Below are 20,141 nucleotides of genomic sequence, written 5' to 3'. Positions count from 1 at the left end.
GAGAGGCACATTGAGTAGTAGAGAAGTAACTAGTTGAGAATAGCTTTTAAGCAGTTTTGAGTATGCTGAGATGCACTAGAAACTGACACCAGCAAGGTTGAAAGCTCAGTCACTAAGTTGAGAATGGTGCAGGAGCGGTGCACATTGTAAATCACAATTGAATACTTATGGGATATAACTGAGGGCTGCTGGACCAAAGTCCATGGGGAATTTATAAATGTGAAGGATTTGTTTCAGCAGATAATCTTTGGAAATTGAAGATTTGTGATTAATACAAAAAATGCAGAAGATTGGGATTTATGAGGAAATTTATACAGAGGCATTTGAAGTGTAATGTCTTGGTTAAGATATTTACTGCTTTGTAGGTATTTCATTTTTGCAGTTCTGTAAGAGCAGTCTGCTCTGCTTCTAGCATGTTTGGGTTTAAGCTAAAGGGGTTTGTGTGGTCAAGACATCCCAACTTCCCGGTTTTGGTGGGACCCAAGCCATACTGACCCTAGACATATGGAGTTTGAGAAAGGTGGTTTTCTCACCGCTGAGGTCAGTGGCTGTTAATGAGGGGCTAATAGACAATAGGTGCTGGAGTAGGCCATTCGGCCCTTTGAGTCAGCACCGCTATTCACTGTGATCATGGCTGATCATCCACAATCAGTATCCAGTTCTTGCCTTATCCCCATAACCTTTGATTCCGCTATCTGTAAGAGCTCTATCCATCTCTTTTTTGAAAGCATCCAGAGACTTGGCCTCCTCTGCCTTTTGGGGCAGAGCATCCCATATATCCACCACTCTCTGGGTGAAAAAGTTTTTCCTCAACTCCATTCTAAATGGCCTACCCCTTATTCTTAAACTGTGGCCTCTGGCTCTGGACTCACCCATCAGCGGGAACATGCCTCCTGCCTCCAGCTTGTCCAATCCCTTAATAATCTTATGTTTCAATCAGATCCCCTCTCATCCTTCTAAAATCCAGTCGCTCCAATCTTTCGACATATGACAGTCCCGCCATCCCGGGAATTAACCTTGTGAGCCTACGCTGCACTCCCTCAATAGCAAGAATGTCCTTCCTCAAATTTAGAGACCAAAACTGCACACAATAGTCCAGGTGTGGTCTCACCAGGGCCCTGTACAGCTGCAGAAGGACCTCTTTGCTCCTATACTCAATTCCCCTTGTTATGAGCCACATCTCTAGAGATACCCGATAAAAAGGGGTTTCAGAAGCTTCAGTGTATTTCTGTGACCTGAGGGTGCAATGGCTGTTGCAGGGGAATGAAGTAAGGGGTTTACAGTAAGTGAAATTTAGTCTGTGTTTGAAATACTGACTCTGACTGAGAACATGGAGGCACCTTCACGAGCCTCCATAACCTCTGATGACCCTGTGATTTCAGGCTCTGAGGCCAATGTGATAGCATCCACTGGCCGAGTAACGAAGACCTGTGCCAGTCAACTGGTTGGAGTGTTTACTGATATCTTCAGCCTCTTCCTTCGGCAGTCTGAGGTATCCAGCTGCTTCAAGGATGCTTCAGTCATACTGGTGCCCAATAAGAACATGGTGACCAGCCTCAATGACTATCATCCAGTAGCATTTGCATCCACTGTGCTTTAAGACATTGCTAATGAAGACCATCACTCCTGCCTGAGGGTGATTTTGGATTGGCTTTGACTTGTCTACTTTCACAACAGGTTTACAGCAGATGACATTTCACTGGCTCTTGTCTCAGCTGTGGAACATCAGGACAATGAAAATGCATACATCAGGATGCTCTTTATTGACTATAACTTGGTATTTAACACCATCATTCCTCTTCAAAAGTAATCACTAAGCTCCTAGACTTGTGCCTTGATTCCTACCTGTGCAATTGGATCCACACTCTCCTGGCGTGCAGACCCAGTATATGTTGGCAATAATGTCTCTACAATCACAATCAGCACAGAAGCACTACAAAACTGTGCTAAGCCCCCTGCTTTACTCACTTTATAGCTATGATTTTGTGGCTAAGTACACCTCCAAGGCCATTTTTAAGTTCACTGATGATACCATTGTTGGCAGAATCAAAGGTGTTGACAAATCAGCATAAAGGAGGGAGATTGAAAATCTAGTCGAATGCTGCCATAGCAACAACCCCTCACTCAACATCAGCAAAACCAAAGAGCTCATTCATTATTGACTACAAGGTGAAGAAGGTGCAAGTCCATGAGCTAGTCCTTGTTAGAGTAATGGAATTGGAGAGGGTCAGTAAGTTTAAATTCCTTGCTGTAACCATATCAGAGGATCTGTCTCGGGACCAACATGTAAGTGTGGCATCGCAAAGAAGAAATGACAGCCGCTCTACTTTCTTAGAAATTTGTGTGGACTCAGCATGTCACCGTGTACAGTGGAGAGTGTCCTGACTGATTGCATCATGCCTTGATATGAAACACCGATGCCCAGGAATGGAAAAATCTACAAAATGTGGTAGATACAGTCCAGTCTATCACAAATCAAAGTGCACTCTCCCTTCCCCTATCAGGAGTGCTGACTCAAAGCAACATCCATCGTGAAAGATCCCCACCATCTAGGCCGTGCTCTCTTCTCACTACCAGCACTGGGTAGGAAGTACAAGAGCCTTGGGTTGCACACCAACTGGTTCAGGAACAGTTAGTACCTTACAACCATCAGGGGCTTTATCCAACCTGGATAACTTCACTCGCTTTAATACTGAGCTGACCACAATCTATAGACTCACTTTGCAGGACTCTGCAAATCATGTTCTCATTAGTATTTATTTTTTTATTATTTGTATGATCTGTTCTCTTTTGCACATTAGAATTTTGTCAGTCTTTGTTTAGAACTTTGAAAGTTCACTTTTGAACTTCTGAAACTTTCTCAAGGTTGAATTGGACAATGAGTAATTCACAATTTGAGTCTGCAACTGAGTGGGTGAAAAAGAACTTGGAATATGGATCTAGTAATATTGGTGGCTGGCAAGTCGTATACTTGTACATTCTCCGGGAAGTGCTTGTTTGAGCAGAGTTTCGTCGTATGTAAGCTGTCTGATACACAGGACTGAGGACACTGTAGAGCTGTAGTTATGTTGTAATGTTAGATGTTATCACCAGTTCTAACTCCACCAGATATATCTGAGGTGTCACAATAAGGCTGTTAGCTTGCGAAGGGCTGCTACCTATGCTTGCATCACAGTGTTTGTTCCAGCAGGATTCCAGGCATATTTGTTGCTTAACATACTAACAGAGCAGCATAATGGTTCAGATGGATGAAGCCCTGCAGCAAGAATTGCTGCTGTCACTGAATTTGAAAGTAGTTAATGTTCCAAAATGAAATCAAATAATCAACACTGGATTAAATGAATTGAATTTAATCAAATGGAAATGTTAAACTTACTATTGACAGAGCAGACTTTTCCTTCATCAACTTCAAGTACTTCTGTACTTAAAACGTTCAACCTGGTGCAGACACGACAAGCAGATATCTCATTCAGTGCTGTCTCACTGGACTCCATGCGGTGTCCAGTGTAATGGTATTACGGCACTATTGTCACCAGCCATATGGCAGTAGATATTATTGCTGGCTTAAGCATGTACAAGAGCTGGAGTTTAGTTCTTGCATGGAAAAAACTTGGTAGGCCCTGATAAAATTGTGTGTCCCTCAGTGGAAGAGAGACAAGGAATAAAACAAAATTTATTCCTTCAGCATATTGTCTTTTAAGGTTTTTGCCTCCATTCTGATCTCTTAAGTTTCTTGGCCTGGTGAGTTTGTAAAAACAATCCTTAGTTCTTATTAAGTAGCAATCACATTTATGCTGTTTGAAGTAATTTGATAATGTACTGCTACAATGATCTTAAAGTAGACTTTTAATTGCTCCTTGCCTTTCTTACAATTCCCGTTTCCATTTTTTTAATGTAAACTTTCTCTTGGTAAATAATTGTCTGCTATGGTTTTGCAGTTTGTTTATAGCACTTACTTTCAAATAGGCTGTCCCTTCAATCTCTTGTATTTGAAAAAAAATCAAGCTCCTGGAGATGTAACTGGCTTCAAAGATGTATTGTCTTGTCATTCATTTAAATCTGATCATTCGACAAGTTACCTTCAACAGGGTCCAGCCACTTGCCATACTGAGATAAAAGTCTTAATGATTTGAATTGCTTCTTGTCTATTTTCTGAAGGTTAAATCATTTGGAATCATGTCAAGCAGCAAGGTAATATTGCAGCTTTGTAAATTTCTGCTAAGATCATACTTGGGGTTGTTCGTTTCTAGTCTCTTTTTTAAGGGAAGGATATGGAAGCTTCTAGAGAGGGTGCAGAGGAGATTTACCAGGATACTGCCTGGATTAGAGAAACCTGTCTTATGGGGAAAGGTTGAGGAAGTAAGGACTTTTCTCTGGAATGATGGAGAATGAGAGGGAAATTCTCATCTGTCACAATCCGTGCGGATTGGTGATAACATCTCCTCGCTGACGATCAACACCTGTGCACCTCAGGGGTGTGTGCTTAGCTCACTGCTCTACTCTCTAATATACCCATGACAGTGTGGCTAGGCATAGCTCAAATACTATCGATAAATTTGCTGATGATACAACAATAGTTGATGGAATCTCGGGTGGTGACGAGAGAGTGTACAGGAGTGAGATATGCCAACTAGTGGAGTGGTGCCGCAGCAACAACCTGGCACTCAACGTTGGTAAGATGAAAGAGTTGATTGTGGACTTCCGGAAGGGTAAGATGAAGGAGCACCTACCAATCCTCAAAGAGGGATCAGAAGTGGAGAGAGTGAGCAGTTTCAAGTTCCTAAGTGTCAAGATCTTCGACGATCTAACCTGGTCCCAACATATTGATGCAGTTGTAAAGAAGGCAAGACAGCGGCTGTATTATATTAGGCGTTTTGAAGAGGTTTGGTATGTCAACAAATATACTCAAAAACTTTTATAGATGTACAGTGGAGAGCATTCTGATAGGCTGCATCACTGTCTGGTATGGAGGGGCTACTGCACAGGACCGAAAGAAGCTGCAGAGGATTGTAAATCTAGTCGGCTCCATCTTGGGTACTAGCCTAAAAAAAAAAGGTACCCAGGACATCTTCAGGGAGCGGTGTCTCAGAAAACCAGCATCCATTATTAAGGACCTCCAGTACCTAGGGCATGTTCTTTTCTCACTGTTGCATCAGGAAGGAGGTACAGAAGCCTGAAGGCAGACACTCAGCGATTCAGGAACAGCTTTTTCCCTCTGCCATCTGATTCCTACATGGACATTGAACCCTTGGACAGTAACTCACTTTTTAAAAAATATATAGTATTTCTGTTTTTTTGCATGATTTTTAATCTATTTGATATGTGTATACTACGTATATACTACATCGAGGAAATGGAAGTCATCCAAAAAAATGAAGGATAGATCTATATGGAAAACCATGGTCACCAAAGTCCGCATTGGATATGGTACCTAAACAGACAGACATACTATATAAACTATACGGAATAAGATTTTCTTTATTTATTATTATTATTTTATTTTTTCTATCTATATTGTATATTGCATTGTACTGCTGCTGCTAAGTTAACAAGTTTCACGTCACATGCTGGTGATAATAAACCTGATTCTGATAGAGGTGTACAAGATTGAGAGGCATAGATTGGACAGCCAACAACTTTTTCCCAGGGCAGCAATGGCGAATATTAGAGTTTATCTGTTTATGGTGAAAAGAGGAAAGTTTAGGATGTCTTGTAGGTTTTTTTCACAGCAGAACAGATTAAAAAAAACTTGTAGGTAGCCATGTGGATATAAGAAAAATGGACTGTGTAGAAGGGTGTCCTCCAACTTAATGGTCTGAAGATTGATTTCTCCGTCCAGTAAACAAATTCCCAACCCTGCTTCCTCTTCCCCATTCTGATCTTTTACTAGTTCTTAACTGCCTATTACTTCCCCCGGGTCCACTTCTCCTTCCCTTTCTCAATGGTCCACTCTCCTCTCCTATCAGTTTCCTCCTTTTCCAGCCCTTGACTTTCCCATCCATCTGGCTTTACCCGTCACTTTCCAGCTACCCTCTTCCCCTTCCCCCAACCATTTTATGGTGGCATCTTCCCCCTTCCTTAGTCCTGAAGAAGGGTCTCAGCCTGAAAGGTCTCAACCCGAGATGCTGCCTGACTTGCTGAGCTCCTCAGCGTTTTGTGTGTGTTGCTGTGGAGTAGGTTTGTTTAGGTTGATATAACATTGTGGGCTGAAAATTGTACTGTCCTATGTTCCATGTCTAAAAGACAAACTGTGGAATTGTGGTTTACCTTGCTGTTAAGCACCGGTGATTCATTCACGTGAAGTGCCATAAAACATTCAATATATTGGAAAATGAGCACTAATTGGGTCAATTGAATCCACCTTTATGAATCTTGGTTGCAAAAGTAAGACTGTTTCCTGTTTGTTGGTATTTGGGCCATTGATTGAAGGTACCAAATAAAGTGGCAACTGAGTAGACAGTATTTTATTGCTGCATCATTATTTACTACTTCAACTGAGAATTAAATTATATTTTGTATATAAGAATATCAAACCAGAAATGTTTAAGGAAATTAAATATATAGGTCTTTTAAACATTGTATTTATAGCCGATTCTACAGTTTTCTCTGGCAGCTCATTCCATGTAACCATTGCTCTCTGTAAATAAAAAAAAAAGTAGGTACACCTCTAGTTCTCCTTAAATTTTCCTGTTCTATTAATTCTGCCCTCTAGTTTTTGGAGAAAGACTGACCATGCACCTTGTTTATTTCTGCCGCTCATGATTTTGTTCTACCACTGAGATCACCCCTTCAGCCTACAGTGGTCCAGTGAATAGTCCCAGCCTCTCCATTCCCAGTAACGTGCTTGTGAACATTTGCTCCATCTTTTCCAACTTAATGACATTCTTTCTATCGATGGGTTACTAGATCATGTGTCTAAAATACTACCTGACTGTACAGTTGATAATAAATTTGTTAGTATAAAATTTGACCTCTGCTGTATATTAACATTTTGGAAAGACGTCTGAATGTTCATCTTAAGAGCTTGTTGTTGTAAAGTTTAATGTTTTGCAGGAAGTAAGATTAATGATAAAGGATGTTGCCCTGTTAAAATGTTTGTGCTGGATTTGCCTGGTGGTCTCTGATGGAGTAACAGCTCTTTGCTGGTGCTCCTAACTTACTTACTTTTGGCTCCAAACTTTTGAAATACTACTATTAGACAGGTTACTATTTGCTATGACTACCAAAGCAGCATTGGAAGCTATTATGGGCTCAATTCAAAAGCTGACTGAGGAGTTTCAACAGTTCAGAAAAGAAGCGTCGGCTGATTTGCAACAAATCAGCGCTGAAATTAAACAAATAGGTACGAAAGTAGATGATATTCAAGCAACTAACTGAGCATGATAATATGAAGAGGTTATTACTATACTGGACGAGGGAATGGATGATTTGCAAAAGCTGTATGTAAAACAAATCAAGTCCAATGAAATACTGAGACAGTAGATTATTGATTTGGAAAACAGAAGTAGAAGAAACAAATTAGGAATCTTGGGACTTAAAGAGCTAATGGAAGGAGATAATCCTAAAGAATTCTTTGCAAACCTTTTGATGGAATTATTCCCTGATATTATAAAGTCTCTGCCTTTGATTTATCGTGCTCACAAATCACCTATTGATGGATTGAATTCAAAATCAAAACCAAGATCAGTCATTATATGTTTCCATGAATTTCAAATAAAGGACCGTCTGATTCGTGATGCCCGTGGAAAAGGTATGATTGATTACCAAGGTCAGAAGATTTGTATTGCTGAAGATTTTTCATCACAAGTTATGACAGAACATGTTAAGTTTAAAAAATGTCATGACAGAGCTGTACAGCCAAAATTTTAAGCCTTCTCTTCATTTTCCAGTTCGACTGAGAATCGCAATGGAAGATGGATTATTTAAATGGTTTTGTACGAAGGAGCAGGCACAAAAATCTTTAGACTCAAGAAAAAATGACTCTATACATATATTGAATAGATTAAAAATCTTGCCAAAACAGAAATACTATATATTAAAAAAAATGACTGTTTAATATTTTTCAGCATGAATACTTGCTCTCTCTGTTTGATAAACTTGTCTAAGCTTGTTTTTTACTATATTTAGTCTTGGTTGGAACAGTAAATAACCTTGAATTCTGTTTAAGGGGATGTTTTCAGTGGGGGTAGATAGCGGTGGTTCTTTGACTGACTTTCTCTCTTTGGGAGAAGGGAAGGAGATGGGGATTTTTTTTCTTGAAGCTGATTTGGGAATCTGGTCAATTCTGTTGTTAGCTAATATATCTCAAGGTTTATTATTTGGGTTTAATATATATTTCTCTGATTGCTACTTTAACCTTTTATAAACAGTTTTAAAATGGATCGAAGTATTAATTTACTTAGTTTTAATGTGAAAGGGCTAAATCACCCCGTGAAAAGAAGTAAAATTTTTGCCTATATTAAAAAAACTTAAGGTACCAATTGTTTTTCTTCAAGAAACCCATGTACGTAAGTGTGACAATTCACGCCTTTTTAATCAATGGAGGGGATCTCATTTCCATTCCTCGTTTCAGGTCAAAGCCAGAGGGATTTCAATCTTTATAGATATTACAGTTCCCTTTGTTCAACATAAAGTAACTTCTGATATTAATGAATGTTTTGTTATAGTATCAGGGAAACTAAATAACAAACTAATGGTATTTGCCAATGTGTATGCTCCGAATATAGCTGACCCAGGTTTCTTTGAGTGTTTTTTTTTTCATTTTTGCCAGATCTAAGTCTGTACTCTGGTGATGCATGGAGAGTTGAATTGTTGCTTAGATCCAGCTTTAGATCGTTCATCTTCCAAACTAGTGATACCAAATAAATCAGCTGTGCTTATTAAATCTTTTTTAATGAAATGTGGTATTGTTGATGCTTGGCATTTTTTTCATCTAGCAGACAAGGAATATTCGTTTTTCTCTCATGTCCATCATACATGTTCCAGGATTGATTTTTTTTTCTATTGATAGCCAAATGATTCCATCAGTTTGATCCTGTGAATATAAAGAGATCGCTGTCTCAGATCATGCTCCTGTGCTCCTATCTTAAAATCTCCCTGGTCGTCTTGAAACAAATAGGTTTTGGCGATTCAATCTCACTTTGTTAACCGATAAAGATTTTTAAAAATTTATGGAGAGGCAAATTACTCTTTTTTTAAGAGTATATGTTAGAGGAGACTTCTAGCCTTATCAGATGGGATGCCTTTAAGGCGTATATTAGAGGACAAATTATTTCTTATACTGCAAGTATTAAGAAGAAAGCTAATAGAGAAGTGTTAGCTAATCAGCTGAAACAATTCAACCAATAGTATGCCTTGGCTCCAGAACCTGCCTTGTATAAAAGACGTGTTGAAACTAAAACTAAATATGATCTCCTTTTAAACTATCCAATTGAAACCCAATTCCTAAAAGATAAAAGTCAATGTTATATTCATGGAGATAAACCAGGTAAATTATTGGCTGATCAAATTAAAACCTTTATAGCTAAACAGCAGATTAAAGAAATATGCAAAGCTATTGGTGATAGGACAACTGATTATTTAGAAATGATACTTTTAGAGAATTTTATTCTAAACTCTATAGTTCTGAATCTTCTAAGGATAACACTGCAATGAACAATTTTTTTAGATCAACTAAACATTCCTGCAATTTCTGCTGACAACAGAAAGTTATTGGAACAATATATTTTTTTTGAGGAAATTGTTGAGGCTGTGCACTCATTACGTGTGAGGAAAGCTTCGGGTCCAGATGGATTTTCTGGAAAGTTTTACAAGATCTTTTCCTCTCTACTTGTACCTCATTTATGTTCATTTTTTTCAGATTCATTCAAGTCGGGCAGACTCCCTCAATCTTTTTATGAGGCTTCCATTTCGCTTATCCTTAAAAAGAATAAGAACCCAATTGAATGCTCTTCTTATAGACCAATTTCTTTACTTAATGTTGACACTAAGATCATATCTAAAGTTTTGGCCCATAGGATTGAAAATATTTTACCGTCTGTCATTTCCGATAACCAAACTGGATTTATCAAAAATCGATATTCTCACTTTAATATTCGTCGGCGACTAAATGTTATTTATTCTCCTTCTAACATGATATCGGAATATGTGGTATCCCTAAGATGCTGAGAAAACTTTCGACAGAGTTGAATGGAATTATTTATTTAAAACTTTAGAAAAATTCAATTTTGGACCCGTTTTCTTTCAATGGATTAAATTTATTTAGCTCCTTCCGCTAGGGTTATCACTAATTCTCACAATTCCAAACCATTTAAGCTTCAGCGTGGCACTAGACGAGGTTGTCCGTTGAGCCCTTTGCTTTTTGATCTGGCCTTAGAACCTTTAGCCATTGCCTTTCGAGAATCTAATGATATCACTGGTATTTTAAGGAGAGACACTATTCACAAAGTCTCGCTGTACGCTGATGATCTGCTGCAATTTATTTTTAATGGTGAGACTTCGATACCCCATGCGCTTTCTTTACTCTCCTGTTTTAGCCGGTTCTCAGGTTATAAATTAAACCTACATAAAAGTGTACTTTTCCCTTTGAATAATTTGATACCAACAAATTCTAACCTTCCTTTTAAAATTGTAAGAAACCAATTTACCTACTTAGGTGTAACAATCACTAAAAACTATAATTTCTACTTAAAGAAAATTTTCTTACCCTATTGAATCACGTAAAAAGGATACTATCAAATTGGTCGCCTCTTTCGTTATCGCTGATTGGTGGAATTAATTCTATCAAAAATTTATACCTAAATTTATATATCTTTTCAGGCATTGCCTGTTTTTATCCCTAAATCTTTTTTTGATCTCTTGACTCTATTATATCTTCTTGTATATGGAAGAATAATCATTCTAGATTAAATAAAATTCATCTTTAGAAAGATGAAAAGAATGGAGGATTAGCCTTACCAAACTTTAGATTTTATTGTTGGGCAGTTAATATAAGAAACCTTACATTTTGGTTACATTACATTAATCATGAGGATTGCCCGATGTGGGTTTCTTTAGAAGCTAACTCTGTTAATAAATTTCCTATTATCTCTCTTCTTGGACACTCACTTCCTTTGTCTCTGAGTCACTTAACTGATAATCTGGTAGTTAAACACACTATGAGAATTTGGATACAATTCCGAAAATAGTTTGGCTTATTGAGATTTTCTCTTTCGAGTCCCATTTTTTCTAATTTTTTTTAAACCCTCTATGATTGATATGGCTTTTAAAGAATGGGATAGATTAGGTACTAAATGCTTTCAGGACTAGTTTATAGAGGGAAGTCCCTTTTCATTTGAACAACTGTCAACTAAATATAGTTGACCCAAAACTCATTTTTTCGATATCTACAAATAAGAGATTTTTTACGGTCTCAAATAAGTACATTTCCTAGAAGTCCTGATAAGAATCTACTAGATGTAATTTTTAATTTGAAACCTTTTAATAATGGATCTATATCTAATATTTATAATATGCTGTTGGGAATGAGAAGTGTTCCTTTAGATAAAATTAAAAATTTTGGGAACAAGATTTACAGACTTCAATTTCTGAGGAAACTTGAAATCAAATTTTTAAATTGGTTAACACTTCATCGTTATGTGCCTGCCACTCTCTCCTACAATTTAAAGTGGTCCATAGGGCCCATATGACCAAGGATAAGTTGTCTTGTTTTTATTTAGATATATCTCTGTATTGTGATAAATGTAATAATGGAGAAGCTTCACTCATTCATATGTTTTGGACATGTGCAAGTCTTGGAAAATATTGGAAAGAAGTATTTCAAACTTTCTCCCCACCACTGAGCACATCTTTCCCTCCCCGCCTCTCTCTGCATTCCGCAGGGATCGCTCTCTACACAACTCCCTTGTCCATTCGTCCCCCCCATCCCTCCCCACTGATCTCCCTCCTGGCACTTATCCGTGTAAGCGGAACAAGTGCTACACATGCCCTTACACTTCCTCCCTTACCACCATTCAGGGCCCCAAACAGTCCTTCCAGGTGAGGCAACACTTCACCTGTGAGTCGACTGGGGTGATATACTGCGTCCGGTGCTCCCGATGTGGCCTTTTATATATTGGCGAGACCCGACGCAGACTGGGAGACTGCTTTACTGAACATCTACGCTCTGTCCGCCAGAGAAAGCAGGATCTCCCAGTAGCCACACATTTTAATTCCACATCCCATTCCCATTCTGACATGTCTATCCACGACCTCCTCTACTGTAAAGATGAAGCCACACTCAGGTTGGAGGAACAACACCTTATATTCTGTCTGGGTAACCTCCAACCTGATGGCATGAACATCGACTTCTCTAACTTCCGCTAAGGCCCCACCTCCCCCTCGTACCCCATCTGTTACTCATTTTTATGCACACATTCTTTCTCTCACTCTCCTTTTTCTCCCTCTGTCCCTCTGAATATACCTCTTGCCCATCCTCTGGGTCCCCCCCCTCCTTGTCTTTCTTCCCGGACCTCCTGTCCCATGATCCTCTCGTATCCCCTTTTGCCTATCACCTGTCCAGCTCTTGGCTCTATCCCTCCCCCTCCTGTCTTCTCCTATCATTTTGGATCTCCCCCTCCCCCTCCAACTTTCAAATCCCTTACTCACTCTTCCTTCAGTTAGTCCTGACGAAGGGTCTCGGCCTGAAACGTCGACTGCACCTCTTCCTAGAGATGCTGCCTGGCCTGCTGCGTTCACCAGCAACTTTGATGTATGTTGTTTCAAACTTTCTCGATACTTTTCAAAGTAAACTTTAAGCCTAATCCTTTGACCGCTTTATTTGGTATTGTTGGAGGAAAGGATATTATTTTGGAGTCATCTGGCTTGCAAATTCTGGCTTTTATTTCTCTTATGGCTAGAAGGACACTCCTGCTTAAATGGAAAGATGTGCCCCCCGCCTATTCACACTCAATGGTTATGTCATATGATGTCATGTTTAAACTTAGAGAGGATTCAATGTTCAATATCTGAATCTAGCCAAAACTTTCAAACATTGAGGACCTTTTTTGAATTATTTTCAAAACCTTTGATTTGCTGTTAAAGCACAGATGATGACTAATAATTTTATTCTTCCCTTTTTTTCTTTACTAATCAGCTTTGGTCTTGGTAGTGGGTTAGATTTTTTGATATAATAAAATTACTCTATTTCAATGTTAGCAATTAATTAATCTGTATGAATACAGAGGGATGCTAGTAGACTATGGCAGGGTCTAAATGAGATCTCTGGGCACAAAGAAAAGGCTGGGAATATCAATAACTGTAGCACTTCTCTTCCTGATGAACTTAAGGTATTCTACACAAGATTCGAACAGAAGAGGAATGTCCTGCCCCCTCTGGATGAACCGGACCTGGTGGCATCGAAATTCATCATCACCGAGGAGGACGTTAGAAGGGCCTTCCTGAAGATAAATCCAAGGAAGGCGACGGACCCAGGTGGTGTCCTGGGACGGGTTCTCCGGGTCTGTGCAAGCGAGCTCGCTGGAGTGTTTGCTGACATTTTCAGCTGCTCCCTGCTTCGGTCTAAGATCCCCTCCTGTTTTAAGAAGGCAACGATAATCCCAGTGCTGAAGAAGAGCAAGGTGGCATGCCTGAATGACTATCGACCTGTGGCTCTGACATCAATTGCTATGAAGTGCTTCGAGCGATTGGTTATGACACACATCAACCACAGCCTACCAGTCAACCTTGACGCTTTGCAATTCGCCTACCGGAGCAACAGGTCAGCAGCAGATGCCATCTCTCTGGCCCTACATTCCTCCTTAGAACACCTGGAGAATAAAGACGCATATGTAAGGCTCCTTTTCATTGACTACAGGTCTGCCTTTAATACCATCATTCCAAATAAACTGATTCCTAAGCTCCGGAACCTGGGCCTTAGCACTCAGAACTGCAGTTGGATCTTCAACTTCCTCATAGACAGGACCCAGGCTTTAAAAATAGGGGACAAGCTCTCTTCTACAATCACTCTGAGCACCGGTGCCCCACAAGGCTATGTACTCAGCCCCCTGCTATACTCACTGTACACCTGTGATTGTGTAGCCAAGTTTCCATTGAACTCAATATAAGTTTGCTGATGACACAACAATTGCAGGCCGCATCTTGAGTAATGATGAGTTTGAGTACAGAGAGGAAATTAAGATTCTGGTGGCATGGTGCGAAGACAATAACCTATCCCTCAACGTCAACAAGGCGAAGACATTGATTGTTGACTTCAGAAGGAGTAGCGGACCGCACGACCGCAATTACATTGGTGGTGCGCAGGTGGAACAGGTCAGAAGCTTTAAGTTCCTCGGGGTCAATATCACAAATGACCTGACCTGGTCCAACCAAGCAGAGTCCATTGCCAAGAAGGCCCACCAGTGCCATTACTTCCTGAGAAAGCTAAAGAAATTTGGCCTGTCCCCTAAAACCCTCACTAATTTTTATAGATGCACTGTAGAAAGCATTCTTCTAGGGTGCATCACAACCTGGTATGGAAGTTGTCCTGTCCAAGACCGGAAGAAGCTGCAGAAGATCGTGAACACAGCCCAGCATATCACATAAACCAATCTTCCGTCCTTGGACTCACTTTACACTGCACGCTGTCGGAGCAGTGCTGCCAGGATAATTAAGGATACGACTCACCCCAGCCAACACACTTTTCGTCCCTCTTCCCTCCGGGAGAAGGCTCAGGAGCTTGAAGACTCGTACGGCCGGATTTGGGAACAGCTTCTTTCCAACTGTGATAAGACTGCTGAACGGCTCCTGAACTGGATCTGGGCTGTACCCTCCAAATATCCGGACCTGCCTCTTTGTTTTTTTGCACTTCCTTACTTACTCTTTTCTATTTTGTATTTATGATTTATAATTTAAATTTTTATTATATTTACTATCAATTTGTACTCCAGGGAGCGCGAAGCGCAGAATCAAATATCGCTGTGATGATTGTACGCTCTAGTTTCAATTGTTTGGCGACAATAAAGTAATAAAGTATAGGGTAAGGAGTCTTTATGTGCAATTTGGTATAATGTATTGATATATAAATATATTTTTTTTTTGTACTCTGTATTCTTGTTTGTAAAATTAATAATAAAAATATTGGAGAGAAAATGTTCGTGCTCTGTTCAAATATTGCCCAAGTTCTCTAGCCTTGTGCTGTTATTTTTGTTTCCATGTATTGTAAGGCAAAAAACACATGATCTCATGACATAGTAATAAAGCTTGAAACTCATTTTATGATTATACTGCAGTTCACCTTTAAGGTTTATGGATCATTACAACAACCAGATTGTGAGCATTTGGCTTCTCTTTGCATGCAGCAAAGAATGTGGGTGGGGCGGGTGTAGATGTATACAAACAGCAGTGTAGTTATGTCATTCTGTTTATGTGCATCAGTGAAACTATTTCAATTGATGATTTAACTTTCATTTTCTTATTCAGCCTCCCAGCTTCGTTCCAAATGGCTTTCAGTACCAGGATATATATTGGCCCTTTGGAAATAAAATAGTCACTTCAGTTTCTGAAATTTAAAAAAAAGATTTGAAAAGGTCAATTGTAACCCACAGTCTTTTAAAATAGAATAATGAAGATATTTTAAAAGTTCCTATGTACTTACTGCCCATTATGCCATTGGCACTTAGGGCATCAATAAAGGTCCTCCATCTCTGGGGTCTGGGTTTACTTCATTGTGTCAGGAGTTTCCTGTCTTTTCATGACTGTCAATCATGCAAGTCCTGAGTGGAAACTCAGGAATACTGTTGCACTCACGTATCGAGCGATTCTTCGGTCCTTTTTCCGTAAGCTTTGTTTTGCCTGTCAGGGTTGTAAGGCCTAAGCTGAACCACCCCCACCCCCTGAATGTTATAGTTCCTACTATTTCTTCCTTTATATTTTAATGACTTTAACTTGATCATCTTTTTAAAAAAGATAGAAATGATAATCAAGTTTACACCACATTTGATTTCTGATATACTGTGTTTCTTTTTGTGTAGTTCCTGACCAGTCTTGTGTATTTTTACTGAAGTCAGTAAGTCACAGTCATAGAACACTACAACACAGAAACAGGCCCTTTGGCCCATCCAATACATGCTGAACTATTAAACTGCCAAGTCCCATTGACCTGCATGCAGACCATAGTCCAACATGTGTCTCCCATCCATGTACCTATCCAAATCTCTCATAAATGTTGAAATCAAACCTGCATCACCACCTCTGCTGGCAGCTTGTTCCACACACTTCTCTGAGTGAAGAATACCACCTGACCCTTCATGTTCTCCTTAAACATTTCACTTTTCCCCTGTAACCTGTGACCTCTAGTTCTAGTCTCTCACAATCTCAGCAGAAAAAGCCCGCTTGTGTGTACCCTATCCATACCCCTCATAATTTTGTATACCTCTATCAAATGTTCCTTCAGTATTCTACGTTCTAGAGAATAAAGTCCTAACCCATTCAACCTTCCCCTATCACTCAGGTCCTTCAGTCCTGGCCATATTCTTGTGAACTTTCTCTTCACTCTTTCAATCTTATTGATATCTTTCCTGCAGGTAGGTGATCAGAACTGTGCAATACTTCTAACTGGGCCTCATCAACATCCTGTACAACTTCAATATAACATTACAGCCCCTGTACTCACTATTTTGATTTTTGAAGGCCAATGTGTCAAAGCTCTCCTTAGGACCCAATCTGCCTTTTGACACCACTTTCAAAGAATTATGGATCTGTATTCCCAGATCCCTCTGTTCTACCACACTCCTTAGTGCCCAACCGTTCACTGTGTAAGTCCTACCCTGGTTGGCCCTCCCAAAGTGCAACACCTCACACTTGTCTGCATTAAATTCCACCTGCCAATTTTCAGCCCATTTTACTACCTCATCCTGAATGCCAAGCAACTTGAACCTTGACCAACCTTCTATGCGGGGCCTTTGTTAAGACCTTGCTAAAGTCCATGTAGACATGCATTGTCTTCATCAACTTTACTGGTAACTTCCTCAAAACTGTTTAAGATTGGTTAGACATGGCCTACCACACACACAACCAAGTTGACTATCCCTGATCAGTCTGATTATCCAAACACTTGTATATCTGTTCCTTTAGAATACCTTCAGTAACTTACCTGCTACTCATGTGAGACTCACTGGGTTATAATTTCCTGGTTTATTCTTAGTCTTTCCTAAACTTCCATCTGTGGCTAAGGACATTTTAAATATCTGCTTGATGCTCCCTACAATTTCTGTAGTAGCCTCCCACAAGGTCCTAAGTATACCATGTTAGGTTTTACCTACCTTCGGCTTTACTCAATGCTTTTCTAAAAGGGAACTGGTCTTGCATCCAATGATTTTGCATTCTTCCAATTCTGTCCTCTTTCCTTGGCTCTTATCCTTTCCTGAATCTCTTCCTCTCCCCTACCATATTTATTGGTCACTCTATCTGCTCAACAGAATGTACCTTTATAATCTAGTAATGAAAGCTTTGGTTTGACCCTCCTAATTCTTCTTCCATATAACTCGACGTGGAACTCCCTGGAAGTATTCTGTGGTTCAGAAGTAGCATGAGAATTCTTAAGTCCTAGATTAATGAAGTCAGATAGTTGAAAGTGTTATGTTTGATTATTGTTGTAGTTTGGTTGAATGATAAGTCTGCTTTTTGTAGATGCATAATAGTGACACATCAGTACCAACTCTGTACGTTAGGTTTTGCTGTAAAGGTGTTTTACAGTTGGAATTTTTGGCTTTGAAAACTGATAACATTGAAAAGAATGCATGTCTCTGTATCTTGAATGCTTTCATTTTGCTCCTGTGTATTGATCTGCATGATTTTGCTTGTAAAATTATATGGGGAAACCACATGTTTTTGGAGTCAACAAGTGTATTATTGTGTATTTAAAACTGAGGTAAAAGATTTCTTGATACTAAGGGAATTAATGGATATCATTTCTGAACACTCCTTTTCAATTCAAGGTTAATTGTCATTCAACCATTTATGAAAACAGCCAAACGAGATGTTACTCTGGGGTCAAGGTGCAAAATACAGTACCAACAGTCGCACACAGCACAAAGCACACACAGAAACTTGCAGCCACTCAATAAAGGAGACCAAACTCAAGCTGTCCAACACTGCTCACAATAGAATTTGTCTTCTGCAGAGCGAACATAAATATTTTCAAATTATTTACAGGGGATAAAGGAAACGACTCTGGGGTAGAATTTCAAGCATGATTTCCTTGAATAGTGGTGCAGACACGAGAAACTAAATTGTGTACTCATCCTGTTTATTATGCTATTATTTATTGGGGGATGTCATCCATTTTGTGTTGAGGATTTGCACTGATTTTAAAGTGAGCTTGATGAAGCACTAATGGTGTATATAATTTTGTGATTCAAATAGTGGATTCCAAAATGAAACCTGGCTGAAGTGCAGTCACCAGAAAAGAACATTAAAGAACTCTGGCATGGGGTGGAGTGGTTGGTATCTTCTGCATCATAGATGCCAAGGTTTAGCAATTCATTTCACTACATATGATATTCAGAAATAGTTGAGTAATCTGGGCACTGAAAATCAGCCCGTTAACTCCTTACTATTGGTCAGAAAGGAGCAAAGAGCTTTGAGGCCTTTCTGATTGGGGATAGAAGTGTATAGGGATTGGACGGAAATGGTGAAAATGAGGCGATCAGGGCCAGGGAACTTAGTAATTGAGTAAGTAGGCTAAAAGTCAATTAATCCCATTTCATCACCTTGTAAACTTGCAAGATCTCTTTAATTACTTGCCTCCCTTTTGAATATTATACTTAAAGTTGTGTCCCAAACAGCACATTCTAGAATCTCATGAAGTTATGTTTTTAAATAATCATGTTTCTTATTTGTGCAATTATCTTCATTCTTAGTTCTTCGCTTCTTGATCAATAAGAATTTTCTCTTGTTACGTACCCCGTAACTGGGTTGCCAAACCAGCAGAAATGGACCACTTAGTTGGAGTCTGGATTACTGGAACTAAGAAAGTTTTATCAAAGAAATAAGTAACACAGTACCCTAAACGTAAGGATATAAATGCAGTGGGTTAGCAATGATAAAACACACATGTACACAGAACTAGGATAATAGGATCAATCAAGCTCTATCGCAGTCTTGGGGTAAAATGATCAGTCTCAAGTGACACAGAGTTCAGTTTGGTTCAGTTCGCAGTAATCGCTGTTGTGCCGTTCGTGGGTGGGGAGAGAGCGAATGATGATATTCAAATCGGATTCAAACAGACCTTTGGTATTCCTCGCAGTTAGCTTTCGGGCGAGCCCTTTGTAATGTCTTCTGAGGTCACCGACTGTGACCCCTCCGTTCCGGATACGATCGTTCTTCTGCGGTGAACCCGGTACCCAGGCAAGGGCGGACACACACACCAGGTTCCCGCTGATCGTACCTTTTCACCCTGTGCGTCTATGGTCAGTCCAGCGACCAGACCTCCAAAACTCCCACCAACTTGTGGCGGGGGGGCACTGCACTTCCAGGGCCTTGTTACCCCGTCGTGTCGTGGTGTGTGGTGTCTTGCCTTAGCGAACTTGTTCCTCTTATCCCCCTGCTGGGGTATCGCCTGTCCATCAAACTTCAAACAGTTCAGGTTCAAAGCCACCGGTCTAAACAATACTCGGAACTGTGTCTCTTTTTGTTAATCTCCCTCGTCTCTCTCTGATTAGCATTTTGAATGTTTCCCCCATTTGTCTCTCTCTTATCTCTCATCGGCATCAATCTTCTGATAACTTGGTCTGTTGTCACACTCTGTACTGTTCTGTGTATTGTACATGTTTGTAAATACTTCGATCTGATTTCCTTGTAGTCTTTGTTCCATGAAAGTAAGTTCTGCCACTATATAAAGTGCTTCATCCTTCAAATCATTTTAGTAAAACACTTCTGCCCCATTTTAAAGCCCTCAGATCTTTCCTATAGTATGACATCTATAAATGTTCTTTATGATTTCCATACTCATGTTTTCTAACCCTCTGTTTATGAAGCCCAACTTCATAAACTTGAGAAAGTAGTGCTCCTTATGAGTGTCAATTTATGCGTCAGAAATCACTGATAATTTCACCATTAGGTTGTAAAAGGGACACTTCATAGATACTAAAATTGCTTTCCTTTTT

General features: G+C 39.6%; 1 protein-coding gene across 5 annotated transcripts in view; it reads left to right on the top strand.

Annotated features, from left to right (window-relative positions):
* The window catches only part of birc6 (baculoviral IAP repeat containing 6), a 279,832-nt gene that overhangs the window by 11,560 nt on the left and 248,131 nt on the right, over positions 1-20,141 (top strand). The gene's annotated exons all lie outside the window — the stretch shown is intronic.

Source organism: Mobula hypostoma, chromosome 8 (genome assembly GCF_963921235.1).
Source record: "Mobula hypostoma chromosome 8, sMobHyp1.1, whole genome shotgun sequence".
Classification (NCBI taxonomy): domain Eukaryota; kingdom Metazoa; phylum Chordata; class Chondrichthyes; order Myliobatiformes; family Myliobatidae; genus Mobula; species Mobula hypostoma.
The sequence above is the reverse complement of the archived record's forward strand: the minus strand, read 5'-3'. Positions and strand labels throughout refer to the sequence as shown.